This window comes from Ruditapes philippinarum, unplaced genomic scaffold (assembly GCF_026571515.1).
Source record: "Ruditapes philippinarum isolate M1 unplaced genomic scaffold, ASM2657151v2 ctg1235_1_1_1_1, whole genome shotgun sequence".
Taxonomy (NCBI): domain Eukaryota; kingdom Metazoa; phylum Mollusca; class Bivalvia; order Venerida; family Veneridae; genus Ruditapes; species Ruditapes philippinarum.
In genome coordinates, this window is record NW_026855406.1 from 327978 (window position 1) to 338638 (window position 10661).

Consider the following 10661-nt stretch of genomic DNA (forward strand, 5'->3'; position numbering starts at 1 on the left):
TGTATGTACATGTAATGTTGATAGATGATGTCAAATTATTCGAAATAGCATTTCTCGAAAAATATCATCATCATCATCTCCCGAGTTTCCTCGTCTCCCATCAGCCGTGTTTCTGCATAATTCGGTGACTTGAACATTGTTCAGGACAGGGGAACATGACCGTGCTATGTAAATTAACATTTGTTACTTTGTTAAAATAAAATTATGTATCTAGGAAACATTTTTTGTAAAAGTAAATTTCTGTTTAAAAAAATAAAAATTGTCGTAGTTTGATTTAAAAACTCAAGTTAAGAACATACTAAATTATATATTGATTTTTAAATTGGACTTTCGATTTTTTACCGATACTCCAAATATTCTTATACTAATAAAGTTTCGTTTTAATTATGAAATCCGCAGATAATGTGAAAGGATCTTTATACTTCATTTATGTGTGTAAGTAAGTAAGTTAGTAAGTAATTTATTTATTTTAATGGGGATACGGACAAAAGTCCCCCCCCCCCGTCGAAAGCCCCCCCCCCCCCCATTTTAAAAAAGACAAGGTGGACAAAAGCCCCCCCCCCATTTAATTTACACGTAGCACAAAGCCCCCCCCCCCCAATCAAAAACACAGGTAGGACAAAAGCCCCCCCCCTCCAGTCCATCTCCGTCTATCTCTCGTCAATTTAAATATGGAACTTAATGTATTTTAACAAATAAATGCAATTGTTTTAAAAGATAATTTACATTAAGATTTAAATTTAAAGGTACAAAAGTTCTAATTTGATTTATTGTGTAATTCGTACTTATAATTCATTGATGATATGAATGTTTTTATGTTTACTTTATTATATATTGTGCAGTACAAATGTAAATTAATATTTTCAGAGAACCGCTTTTCAAAGCTTATCAAGGAAATAAAAGTGAAAGGCGCATACTTGTCTAGATTTATTTGAAGTATAACCCAAGTTCCCGAACACTGGGCGTTTAAAAATAGACAGTAATCAGTTTGGTCTATAAACCTTAGGGAGGCTTTTGTTTGATGGACTGGGGTGGGGGCTTTTGTCCTATGTGCAAATTTAATGTGGGTCTTTTGTTTTACCCGCTTATTATTGTTATCACAAAAATTTGTGTAATTTATAAATATTTCTTAGCGCTTCTAAAACGTCTTTTATTATTATTATTAATATTATTATCATCATCATCATCATCATCATCATCATCATCATTTATCAAAAAAATGAATAACCGATTGAGCATTAGAATCAAAGTTTTGCCTATGAAAAAGTATCAATGGTTATGTATACATATACATATATGCAAAGTTATCGTTTATGGAAACATGATATTTCCAATTTAATATTGCATTATTTTGGATCGAATAAAGGTCTTAGTATGCTGGTTTCTTACGCATTATCACCGACCTTAGTATAAATACGTGGCATTATTAATGCTAAATGCTTTATCACACAAACGGTATCTAGGCATATCAAGCGTTTTCAAAACAGCCAATGAGTTTAAAGCGTTGGTTTTGTATCACGTGAATCCTATCAACCAATCAGAAATAGCGCGGGCGAAATGAAAAAAGAAAAAAACGGGATTGGAAATGGATAGTAAATAAAATTCAGAATATTGCAAAACAAGGTAGGTTAAAAGTTATTTTTTATCGTTGCAATATCAATATGCGATCAATAGAATAGTTGCATTTTGTGAACAACAGCTTATTTCAGGGTTAAACTGATTTGTTTTTAGAAAACTTTAACACTGTTTAATCTGTTTCGCTATCCAATATGGCCGCCGGATTAGATAATTAAAGCAGGGATATATCCCTAAATTTAGACTGGGAGACTACGAGTTTGATTTTGATTTCTAAACTGTATCTTGTTTCATTAATAATTTGTATGAAAAATGCAAAAACAAAAAAATGAAAAGTGCATTTGTTAAATGCGTTAATCATAACAGAGACATAGATAGACATAGATAGTTATCTATGTCTCTGATCATAACTCCCTTCAGGGTAAAAAAGACACCGATTTAAAAAAATTCCCAAACATTTAAAAACCCAAAAGATTCAAGGTATTAAAACCCCCCTGGACAGGGTAGTAAAAAAGGGGATTAATTAGTTTGGTGTGACACGCCCTATTTATGCTTGTTTGGGTTTTAACTGAGGGGATTTTATCCCTTTTAAAGCATCTCAATTACCCACTTGCAGCGGGGGTTGGGCGAATTCAATGTCCCAAGAAAGTTTCATATCAAAAGAGACACTCAAATTCTTTTAAAATTTTAATAAAAAATTTATGAAATTGAAAGCCCAAAAAAATATTTTATGTTTTTTTTAAATTCCCAATATAATAAAAAAAATTTTATCAGATTTAACAGTTTAACATTTTTTAAAAGGGAAAAATTTTGCTTATTTATTTTCTAAAAAAATAGGTTTTTAAATTTTCAGATAAAATTGTTTCTCAGTCTTGATAATTTAACGAGCAGAATACTTGTTTTATATTCGCAGTTTTTATTTTTTTACAAATCACCATTATTTGATGCAAACATAAGTCAATTTAAAGACTCCGCTCTTTTCAATTTTATTCACTTTTTTAAGTTTCTGTACACATGTTATATATTTCTTATTTATATTAACCTATTCTTAAATGAATACAAATCTTAAACAAAAATAGGAAACAAACATTTCTTTTTTATTTAAATCATAATACATTTAGATGAATAAATAAAATGAAAATAATTGTCAGAATTTTTTATTTACACTAATACAAAGAATGTGTATGATTGCATGTAATATGGCCGACAGGTGTTAAGTTTAACAGTTAACTGTTAATTCACTTACCATTGGTGTCAAAACATATGAGCCGCGTCATGACAAAACCAACATAATGGGTTTGCGACCAGCATGGATCCAGACCACCCTGCGCATCCGCGCAGTCTGATCAGGATCCACGCTGTTCGCTATCGGTTTCTCTACTTGTTATAGAGTTTGTAAGCGAACAGCATGGATCCTGATCAGACTACGCGGATGCGCAGGCTGGTCTGGATCCATGCTGGTCGCAAACCCATTGTGTTGGTTTTGTCGTTACGCGGCTCATATGTTTATTTTTACATTGATACGAAGCTTAGATCAGGAGCCTGTTGTCGGTGAAATAATTTTAAAACTCGTGAATATAAAATATCGCAACGAACCAGAAGTTTTAAAACGGTTTTGTTTGTATTGTTTTAGCATTAATAGTAATTAGCAAGATCGAGTTTACTCGCTATTCAGGACAGACAACTCTTGGTTTTCATTCGATATTTTTGGTTATTTATCTACGATATTCAGGATTACCCAGATTTTAAATTGTATATACATGAACTGAGTTTTCGACATTTACAATGGATTTTTTATTGGACAAATTAAAATTTAAATATTTTTTTCTTATTATAATTAAAACTCTTTGTTTAGTTTTTAAGATAAACATTACGTATCAGGTGATATCGCATGGGTCAGTCACAAACACGCGCCTGTTTGAGGAAACAGTTATTTAATATTTCATTATACATGAATTTAAACGCTTGAAAAACTATATTTAGCCTTTGTACATCACACATTTTTCGACATTCCATATTTTGTCTTATATTTCACATAAAGCAATATGGTAATACTCGCACGCACGAACACACAAAATACATAACTTCACATGCACATAAAAGTGAACACGTTCCTACAGTATTAACACTTTCGCACATGTGATCACGTATGAAATATGTTCAATGTGCTCTTTATCATTTTATGCTGAAGTTATATTATGATTTTTCAGGACAGTTAAATCTTCTAGAAATGCAGCTGTGCCCTCTTTACAGCAATTGTAGATGAAGCAAAGTATGGTAGCAAGTTATATAGATGTAAGTTCACGTATATATATTGTTGTGTTTTGTGAATAAAATAAGACAATTACACGGACATACTGTCTGTAAAGAAGAGTTACCCAGACTCATATATATTCCACTCTGTACTGACATCTTGTGTTTAATTCTTTCTCAAGGCAAAGTCAAATTTCCTTAATTACACGCATTTATTTTGACAAGAATAAATGTGGTTAGTTATACATACATTGGTTCTCTTTTGTATCTTGTTAGAATCAATTCTTAGGCGGAATGATGTCACACTTCATAAAATGATGTCAATTAAGGCATATATGATATAAGCATTTTGCCGCGCATTTGAAAATGCTAAACCATACTAAAATAATGATAGAAAAATAGAAATATCATGTAACTGTGTTATGTATTTCATTTGGTGTAATTCCCCAGAGCTAAATCCGTAACGTACCGGAAAACGGTGTTTAGCTAGGTTTTCGAAAAGGTCACCTTTCTTTACAGTTTAATCACTTTTATATATGTTATTGATATGTAGTAGTCATAGTACTTTTGCAGTGCAATAGTATTTCGTGCAAACTTAACTATAGTTGAAACAGTCTGTGTACAGTATCATGCATTGGTATAAGTTTGCACCAACTTGCTAAATAGGGCTAAATATAGCTACATTTAAAACAAAATGAGAAGTTAATAGAAAATATCACAGCATTTATAATCTTTACAATAAATGATACAACACTTTCCTACCTGATTGATCATTATAAAGCAATATTTTTGGGAAAAACGTGCAATCCGAGCCTAGCTGTCTTGCATTGATATTTACCACAACCTTACCTACTGCATTACGCTGAGAGTTGATAAATTTGTTGATTATTTAATTTATATAGCTAGCCTGTTTGAAGATAATAAACACAGTATGATAGCTGTTTTACACCTGGATAGTGGACTTGACCACCTCGTCACTTAATTATCATACTAAACGCACAGTACCTGTGCGCACGTGAAACATATTGCGTTGATACATAAATATTTCACGTGCGCACGTAATAGTCGCATTCGCATGTATTAACTAAAATATTTCCTATGTTATTTTATGCAATTGTCACATATGATACGTTTATTTTATTATCTGAATTTGATTTCATACTATCAGATTAATGCTATAGGCAAGGGAGGATATTTTGATTTATATTTCGTGAGAATTATCACTTTATTTTTAGAGATGACACACTGTAAGAGATTCTATTGTCAACTTACCTAGTTAAACAGTCTTAACAAAAAAAAATATTAATCTACACTATTGTATATTGAATGGTATTCATTCGTTGCTGAGATAGTTTTTGAAACAATTGAAATTGAAACAAATAATAATGCAAATTTGTTAAGATTAACGTTTTAATATAAATGAGAAGTATAGCTGGGTATTCCGCCTTTTACTTAACTGGATATCATTGTGCAAACACGGATCTACATCTGAGTAAAAATATCTGTTCTTTTTAAGCCTTTTTTCAAACGAATTGACTCCTACTAACGACGCTAATTTACATCGTAAAACGATCAAAAAGATTATGTCAGCACTTTTTCCCAATACAATGTTATTTTGTATTAATATATTTTTAATCAATAAAACACTCTTAACATAGAACAAAGATACCATTATCATTTATATTACAGGTGTGAAATAAATATATTCGTAAAGGTTTTAGAACAAAAACATATAACTTATCATCCGTCATAGATTAATCATTTCATTTAAATCCTGTGTAATGGTTGCTTATAAATGACATCTTTATGCTAATAATATAAAATTATTTTGAAATTTGCGTTAGAAAAAAATGTATAAATGTATACGCTTAAAAAATGCTTGTGTATAGTTTTTTTGAAAGTTGTGATAACTATTTCATGACACTATTTAAACAGGATTTTAAACTCTCTTTTTCAGATACACACATGCCGAAGAAGATTGTAATATCTGGAGATAACATTTACTACGTCACGAAATAGACACCGTCACACTGGTCTACGTAACATTCCTATAGATGATTGATATATTTAAGTGCTTTTAAGAACTGTGTTTGAATGACGAATTTCTGTGAATACGGATTTTTAGTTTTAATTATTATTATTATTTAAACTTTCTGTAATAATCAATTTGTGCTATGGACTCATTTTCCTAAAATAATATGTGAATGTTAACACGAACAAATGATATGAATATCTTCAAAATATTTTATGGGTGTAATAGAAGTGGCTCATAAAAATCATTGTTAAAATAAATAGAATCGAACTTCAAGTTGGTATAGTTTGTTCTAGATTTAAACAACATGCAATTCATAAACGTTACGGCTTGAAAATATCGAAACATGTACATGTATAACTCGATCTCTAAAGAAAATATCGCAGTGCGGATTTTCTCCACTGTGATACGTATTTCATGACTCTGTATCGCATCATACCGGTATATCGCCGTTCCGTTGCAACGCTACATTAATTTGTCCCTCTAGAATAAGGCTTGCAACAATATATGACTGTTGTAGCGAAGAAATGTTTATTTTGTTTAATATATGTATACATATTGAATATATGTTTATGAAATAATAAATATTTAAGAGTGACTCGATTTGGTTTTTACTTTATTATTTGAAATACTCCAATTGTGAAGATAAAGTTCTTAAGCATATGACTTTACAGTTCCCATTTAAAATTTGTAATAAAACATGTTCTATTGTACAAGTCTGCATTTCGGTCATGTATACGTGTCACTTATATGTAAATGCATGCTTTTGATATTATCTGTATCTTCTTTTATCAAGAAAATACAGTTCTGTATTCCCTGTGGACAACTAAAAAATTCAATTCCGTATATCTCCTGTATATATTGAAAATACGATTCCATATATCCCCTGTATATGTAGAAAAAACGATTCCGAATATTTTCTGTATATGTAGAAAATACGATTCCGTATATCATCTGTATATGTGGAAAATACGAGTCCGTATATCCTCTGTATATGTAGAATATACGGTTCCGTATATCCTCTGTATACGTAGAAAATACGAGTCCGTATATCCTCTGTATATGTAGAAAATACGGTCCCGTATATCCTTGGTATATATATAGTATACTAGGGATAACAACCTTAATATAGTCCGTATACGGGATTTTATTCTCCGTAAACTTCAAAAGTACGAACAAATATACGTACATGTATATGATGCAAATACGGAATTCCGTATATGCCTGATGCATATACGGACTTCCCGTATACCCGGTGTTCCCTATACGGACTCGTATACTTGGTCCGTATATTCGACGAATACATCCCGTACACGCCCGTATATGTCAAAAATACGGGACCGTATATTCCCGTATATCAGTATATTTTTCGCAGTGCAAAAGAATCCCCAAATAGTTTTGAAACAAGTCAGATGACTTGAACAAACCTTGAAGTTACAATTACAGATATTTGGATATTGTATGATTTAAACAAGTCTAAGTCATTCATTTGACATGTTATTTACCGTTTCACTTTGACAACTGTTGTGAAATCCTATTGCTCTAACCTGACCCACGCAGATAAAAGTTTTGTTTCTTTGACTGTCTATTATATTCATTTTGAGGGCATTTACAGAATAATGAATGAAAAATTCAAAACTAAGAAATGAAAATTTTGACTGTGTCTACCTTTAAAATGAAATCAAAAACTATATTTTCTATAACAGAGAAACTTTCTTTAAAATAAGAAAATATTGTTTTTGTCAATTGTGTAAAAACGTCCATCAAATATGCTCATTAATTCAGGAAATATCTGTGCGTCACATGAGATGAAATCTTAAATAATTAGTCTTAATGGAACATGTTACTTCATGAGATTGAAAATTAAATAAACTGTGAATATAGTTACATAAGATTTATATCTAAATCACTGGTTCCTGGAGTACATTATTTAGAAACATCTATAAGGTATATAATGCATTTTTAATGTATATAACGCACTTTAAAGTCTATAATGCATTTTTAAGGCATGAATTGCAATTCTTAAGTATAAAAAGGTAATTTCAACGGCAGTTGTATTGAAATAACACAAAACTATCACTTTGCTTATTTCACGATGTCTGTCGGATATTTCTATATTCCAACTTTTAACACTTTCAGGGGTAAATGTTGTGTTCTGTTTAATTCGGTGCTAGAAGAGGCAGCGGGTTGCTTACCTTAACCACCCATTTCGTACCAAACACAGGTTCAATCAAACATTCCCCAATCAGACTATTTTGATGTATTATTTAAAACAGTATTTAAAAGATGAACAAGAAGGTTACACAAATGCTTTAATTAGAAATCTACAACAACACTTGTATATTTAAGAGTAATTGGTTAAAACATTTCCTATAACTTCCTATCGGGAAAACATTCAGAAATCAAACTACGGGTGCGTATTGGTGCACAGTAATTTTTTGTAGATGGATCAAAATAGTGGTTATACTGACATGCCTTTATTAATTGGTTCCATGACAACCGCCGTATGAACACATCTGCGGATGTTTCTAAATTCAAAATTTTACTATTTCACGTTTAAATGTTGAATTCTGTGGGGGCGTGGACTATAACTTGCACTTTCCAGTACCGTCCATGAACAGGCTCAATCAAACCGAGCCTGCAACATTTTCAATTTTGCCGTGTTTGGGCTTTCTATAGGGAGTCTGTATTTATCTATTTTATAGCTCCCTGTCTCTTATCTTAACTACAAAATTCTTTTCAAATTATTTCTATATCATTAAAGCTCAATTATGCCTCGGAAATGCTTTTATTTTTATTTCTTTAAACCTTCTCATTTTCTGTCCATTTAAAATATCCAAACAGTCACTCAATTGTCAATTACTGGAACCATCTTTTTCATGTGTTATATTTTGGTTATAAGTATAGTTAAAGTGAATTAGATTTTTTTGTGGAAGTCAAAATTAAACTTTGTTTACATTTTGTTACGTGTATGACACATTTTTCACATTTATCATTACTTTCTTCAGGTTGCAATCATTTTACTATCTCTAAACCATTATTTAAACATTTAAAAAGTCATGTTTGCCCTTTCTAAAGAAGTAAAAATTATTCGGGGCCTTTTGTGCCTTCTAAAGAGTTGACTATATCAAGGCAACAAACAACTCTTTAGAATAATGTTTTAATAAGCCGGTGCTAGGGGGCGTGGACGGTAACTTGCACTTTCCAGTACCGTCCATGAACAGGCTCAATCAAACCGAGCCTGCAACATTTGCAATTTTGCCGTGTTGGGATTTCTTTAGGGATTCTGTATTTATCTATTTTAATAAGGGAATGTTGTTCTAATCAAGTAAATGGTATAAAGTTCGATATAATCTTATTTGGCTTGGAGTTTGCTTCTCATAAATTTTTTAATTTTATTGATAATCGTGTCAAGTGTTTTCTTCTCTATAATTTATGAAATTATAAATTAATCTGATTCTAAAAACGATATCAAATTATGGTATTGTTAAGCTTAAATTATTATTGTTTTATTCACAAGATACCAAAATCAGCAAAACATAATCTTATCAGAACATATGCATGATTTATAAGGAAAATATTAATAACTGAATTCCTAAAAATGAATTCATTTTACCTTTTCTTTACATGAAAACTTGCAGTTATGAACTTTTCTTTGACCTTCAACGTAATATCTTAAGGCCCTGTCACACTAGACTGCACTTTCACTGCGTTTGCACGGCGTTGTTAAATTAACAAAGCGCCGCAAGATCGCAATAAAAAATGTGATATTGTTGATGTCATGAAGACTTCACGGCCTCCTCATGGTATCTTCACGGCGATCATTGCGATGCTACGAAGCTTCAATTGCGTTTTAGTTGGCGATTGTCTACGTTCGGACTGCGCTTCTACGACGTTCTTTGCGCTTTCACTGCGCATTTACGGCGCTCATGCGACGCTCTCGCAGCACTCACACAGCGTCGAAATCGTAAAGCTCCGTAAAAGCGCTGTGCACACGCAGTTAAAGCGCAGTAAAGACGTCGCACAATCTCCGTACAAGCGCCGTGGATAACCACGGAGTTGATTCGGCGTTCCTTTTGCGCTTTCGTGGCGCTCCTGTTGCTTTGTAGGAGATGCTACTGAGTTGCTACGGCGTCCTTACTGCGATGCTTCTGCGATCATTTTAGAACGCCGAGTGACGGTGTTTGTTTTGAGCATGTTCAAAATGCGTGCCGTTGGTCGGCATTCTATGCGATGCCACTACGCTGCTACGGCGATGCTGTGGCAATGTTTGGCTTACTGCGCTCACCTTGGCGTTCTGAATTGTCCTAGTGTGACAGGGGTTTTACATACGTCCAAAATAGACATGTAACCAGATCAAGGTTTCATATCCTTATCAATTTCATCGGAAAAATTAATAACCGAGTCCCTAGCTATTCATCTTGTGATAAAGATTTGCTTAAATTCGCAAATAAAGTAAACTGGTTTCGATTGCATCTCTTTTCAGTGATCTCGTAAAGAGATGTTATGCGCTCTAAAGTTTTTATTTTGACATTTCTAATTCTCCTTTCATATTATAGTTCATTTTAAGATATTAAAATACATACTCATTGTCCAGTCTTTATATTTGTATCTAAAATATTTACACACTCGCAATACAAAATGACTAATGAAGGTGATTAATAAAAAGTTCAAAAACAAAATGTTTTATCTATGTACACTTTGATTTTTACAAGCAAATTTTACGTAAGGCTGGACCAAGTACTTGTTTGAAAATTTTCAGAGCATTCCATCACAGTGTTTTTCCACAATAGTCATTTAT

General features: G+C 32.1%; 1 long non-coding RNA gene across 1 annotated transcript; it reads left to right on the forward strand.

Annotated features, from left to right (window-relative positions):
• The first annotated feature begins 1282 nt into the window (after positions 1 to 1282).
• On the forward strand, positions 1283 to 6080 carry LOC132743173 (uncharacterized). Its single transcript, XR_009627536.1, has 3 exons — positions 1283 to 1623; positions 3786 to 3870; positions 5786 to 6080. It is a non-coding gene; the product is annotated as an uncharacterized LOC132743173 (long non-coding RNA).
• Positions 6081 to 10661: the final 4581 nt, after the last annotated feature.